Raw genomic sequence first — 5,000 nt, forward strand, 5'->3', positions numbered from 1 at the left:
TAAACTACATGTTAATTTTAAACCATAAATCACAGCAGAAAAGCTAACGTAGGCACGGGAGCAACACAGTTTCGGGAGGCTGCACCCGCCTTAGGGTGCCCCCTGCAGGATTGCCTAGGTATAACCACCAGACTCAGTATCCAGCCCAGGGTATCTTTTTTATATATGTATATGTGTGCGTGTGTATATATATATATAAGATATTTTCTTTATTTACATTTCAAATGTTATCCGCTTTCCTAGTTTCCCCTTCGAAAATCCCCTATCTCCTCCCTCCTCACCTTGCTCCCCAACCCAACCACTCCCATTCCCTGACCTGGCATTCCCCTGTACTGGGGCATAGAACCTTCACAGGACCTAGGGTCTCTCCTCCCATTGATGACCAACTAGGCCATCCTTTGTTACATATACAGCTAGAGCCACAAGTTCCACCATGTGTTTTCTTTGATTGGTGGTTTAGTTCCAAGGAGCTCTGGGGATACTGGTTAGTACATTCATCAATACATTCATATTGATGTTCCTCCTATGTGGCTTCAGATTCCTTCAGCTCCTTGGGTACTTTCTCTAGCTCCTTCATTGGGGACCTTGTGCTTCATCCAATGGATAATTGTGAGCATACACTTCTGTATTTGCCAGGCACTGGCAAAGCCCCTCAAGAGACAGCTGTATCAGGCTCCTGTCAGCAGGCTTTTGTTGGCATCTGTCATAGTGTCTGGTTTTGGTGATTGTTTATGTGATGGATCCCCAAGTGGGGCAGTCTCTGGATCATCGTTCCTTCAGTCTCTGCTCTGAACTTTGTCTCTGTAACTCCTTCCATGGGTATTTTGATCCCCCTCTAAGAAAGATCTAAGTATCCACACTTTGGATCTTCCTTCTTTTTGAGTTTCTTGTGTTTTGCAAATTGTATCTTGACTATCCCAAGCTTCTGGGCTAATATTCACTTATCAGTGAGTGCATATCATGTGTGTTCTTTTGTGATTGGGTTATCTCACTCAGGATGATATCATCCAGATCCATCCATTTGTCTAAGAATTCCATAAATTCATTGTTTTTAATAGCTAAGTAGTACTCCATTGTATAAATGTACCATATTCTCTGTATCCATTCTTCTGTTGAGGGACATCTGGGTTCTTTCCAGCTTCTGGCTATTATAAATAAGGCTGCTATGAACATAGTGAAGCATGTGTCCTTATTATGTGTTAGAGCATCTTCTGGATATATGCCCAGAGCATCTTTTAAGCATCTACATTCAGCCTGAACTAAACAAGGAAATGCACAATAAGGATAGGTCTCTACAGAAGGGAAAATGGAAAAGCTCATTTTAGGGTTTATTGGCAAGTTTCCTATAATGTTATTATTAAGGGTCACTAGGCTTCTCTCCCAAAGCAACCTCCAGAAGGACCAGGTATTTTGGCTAAAAGTCAGACTTGTGTAAGCAAGACCACCATTTCCTCGAGCTCTGTGTTCTTCTCCATCAACAAGAGAAAGAGCCCAAGCTCCTCATTGTGATACCTACAACAAGTTGGCCATGGAGACTGAGGGCCAGTTAGTGTTTATGCCTAGTGCTCAGATTCAGGGACCTCCCCTGCTTTACAGAACTTTTGGTGTGCATGAGCAATCTTAGTGCCCTCACCGGTGTTTCTTATGTTCCCCATCCCCTAAACAATGTAATGAATGTAGTCTACATCTTAAGTTCCTAATCAACCATATCAATGGGCCAAAATGTCTTCTGAAGCTGAAGTAGGAACATCTGTAATGATTACAGTATGTAGCTGGAAACTCAAACTGGGGTTAAGTCCAATAATTTATAGGTATCTCTTCATGTTTACATAAATGTGGTCAAATGCCAGGATTGCTAGCATGTACCATATGGAAAATAAAAATCATTCTTTTCTAGGGGGAGGGGTATTCTCTTAGATATTCTATCTGGGAAAGAACATAAAAATCCATCCTATAGCGCACAGAGCATGCAACCTGAGCTGCAAAACCACTAGAAGTTTAGTATCACACACACAAATCATCTTTTTTAAAAACTCATTCACTGACTTTTTTCCTCCCTTTATCTCCTCTCCCAGTTTCTGAGTTCCTGATTCTAATGACATTTCCGAAGCTGCTCTGGAGCTGGTGTGCTTCAAAGACACACAACTATTACTCTACAAGACTGGGATTGTGGCAGAGACAGGGGAAAGTCAGGGACTGTGTCTAATTTCTAACACACATAGAGAGCAAAAAGTGTCCCAGTATAGTGAAAGGGGGGGAGGGGCCAATGAGGGATCATCATAACATAGCCAGTCACTACAGCTTTTAGGAGGCTGAAAAGTCAAACTGTGTAAATAAATTGAGTATTTCCAAAAATCACTTAGCATTTAAGGAGAGTTTAAGGATTCTTGTATTTTACAGATGAAGAACTACTCTCCATAGAACTAGTTTGTTTGAAACATGTTTGTATGTGTCCATGAGTCTCTATTGAAAATGAATGGGAATGGGGCAAAGGAAGGAAGGTACTGGTTTCTGCTGGAGACAGAGAGGCTTATACACAGAGACAGACAACTGAGAGATGAACGAAAATTGAGGCTTAAGGGAGAGAAGTCAGTCTTATAATAATGCAGAAGACAAATTGTGATGTAAAACTATGGGGAAATACCATAGACAATATAGAAATGGCACATTCTTCCCTTTCTTGATAGCCTCTGCCTAAGGAACAGAAGAAGCAGGGTATCTCAAAAGAATCCAGATTTCTGGGCAAGCAGATGAATCGCATCAGAAAGCCTGCTACCCATTGTAATAGAGAGACCCTTGTCTGACTTGGACTGTATGGTTTAATACAATCAATGAGACCCAAAATGCCATCTTATTCTGTTTTAGTTTGTATTTCCCCCTTCAGCTATACCTAAACCATTCTAGAGAGATGAAACCCTCCAGCGGTTCTAGTCCCGGAAGGAAGCCGAACTGCCTTGAAGCATCTGGCCTTGTGCCCACATGTTGTCACAGCTCATAGCTCATCTTTCTCTGTGCCCTTGGCAGCTGATCTGAATAGAGAGTGCACATGAACTTCAAAGGAAGCAGGCAGGATGGAGTTGGGGCCTTGCTGCTTTAATCAAGATGGATTCGAGACCTCTGGTTATCAAGTAGGAAACTGAAACCAGCAATAGAGAACGATGCTGACTAAAAGGAAACTAACCATTGAAAGGGCACCAGGAACTCAATATAAGACTAAATTTTAAATAGTACTCCCCTGGTACACGCTGATGGATTTACTTTTACTTACTGTCTACATAAACAAAATTAGCATGTGCATTAGAGCCTCCGATATTGCCTAAGAAATTCAGCATAATGTGCAGTGGCACAAAACATGGTTTCCATCTGCATGTCCTCCACTGATATTCCTCCCTTGACCTTGAGCGTCTCTGTCCAAGTTTCTTTGGTCAGTGTTGGGAGTAGTGTTCCCTCTTGACTCGGTACCACTATGAGACATCCTTGAATGCTGGGCTTGCCTCTTTTCTGGGGCTTTGCCTTGAACATGAACCACTCGTGTGAAATGTATCAAACAATGGTGGGGTCAGAGTCATTGTTCCCAAGTTGGTCTTCTGAAGGGAAGCACACTCTGGCAGAGTAAGTACACCAGAGTGTTTATTGCATCAGTGGGGGAGGAAGAAAACTGCTGTTCCTATGTCCTTGCCCCTGTACCTAGAAGAGTGCTAAGTATAGAAATCATATTTGAGTTTCATAACTTATTTTGCTCTGGGTATGATTGTGTCCCAAAGCATCAAGACTCAAGGTTTATTTGCCCTTTGTAGAGAGGAGCCATGCAGAACAGAAGCCTTATAGGACCAGGGAAGGAAGAATTTCAGAGGAAGAAAAAAGGTACACTGTGGTGGGGGTGGGGTGCCTGGGGCCAGGCCTGCTACAGATGCTTCATAACCTATGCATGAACTGCTCTGAGTTCTTTCCTTCATCCAAGACAGAAACACCCACTTCCCTCTAAGACTTTCACAGACATCAAAAGATTGTTCAGAGGCAGAATCCAAAGACAGCCTGGGACTCACAGACTGGATGTCTTGCTCTCCATGGGGGAGCTTTATTGAAATTATGCAAATAAGTATTCTTATTCTTTATCCTCCCTTCTCCAACCCCATCCCCACCCTAGGTCAGCTGTGCAGTTCTCCTGTGCAAAAAGCAGATCAAGGGGCAAAGGAAATCACCCAGGACTTTCCCCCTGATCCTCTAAAGAGAAGAGAAGAGGCCACAAAGGAACCCTGAGAGAGTGGACAACCAGAACAGCTCTCTCCAGGAACATGGGCAGTATTTTTTTTAAATTCTTCCCAAAAGATATATAAGTGTTCAATAAACACAAGAAATGTGTTCAATCTTGTTAGTTATTAGGGAAATGCAAATCAAAGCTATATAATGAAACACATTAATTTGTAGGCTTGTTAAAAATATTAATATAAAAACACTCATATAAAACTTACATGTAAATGTTCATAGACGCTTTATTCACAATAAACAAAAGGTAGAAACAACTCATACATGCATAAATAAATAAAATGTGAATATAGGGACTGAAGAGATAGTTGAGGAGTTTAAAGCACTGAACTGCTCAAGAGGACTCCAGAGCCCACATCAAGCAGCTTACATCCCCGTAACTCCAGCTCCGGGGGATCCAATAGCATAGGTGTGGGTAGATACCCACATGTATGCATTCATGGACACAGACCCACACAGAGACACAAACATAACTAAAATAATAAAATTAATTATTTTAAAAATAAAATGTATACATAAATAAGATGGCAAAATTGAATAAAATGGAATGGAATCCAGCCATCAAAGGGATGAATTAGTGACGCTGGTAACATAGATGAAGTGGCTCGAGATGAAGGAAGGTGGACAGGGAAATGAAACCTCCTTGGGTTCCTCCTGATGAGTACCAGAATCCAGACACAAAAGTCATTGTCATCTCATGAATATAAAAGCTCGGAGTACAAAAACACACAGAG

General features: G+C 41.7%; 1 long non-coding RNA gene across 1 annotated transcript; it reads left to right on the forward strand.

Annotated features, from left to right (window-relative positions):
• Positions 1-423: 423 nt before the first annotated feature.
• Positions 424-4,358, forward strand: LOC110290620. The gene is made up of 4 exons (XR_002377473.1): positions 424-484; positions 2,885-3,612; positions 3,798-3,864; positions 4,148-4,358. It is a non-coding gene; the product is annotated as an uncharacterized LOC110290620 (long non-coding RNA).
• Positions 4,359-5,000: the final 642 nt, after the last annotated feature.

This window comes from Mus caroli, chromosome 3 (genome assembly GCF_900094665.2).
Source record: "Mus caroli chromosome 3, CAROLI_EIJ_v1.1, whole genome shotgun sequence".
NCBI classification, from domain to species: domain Eukaryota; kingdom Metazoa; phylum Chordata; class Mammalia; order Rodentia; family Muridae; genus Mus; species Mus caroli.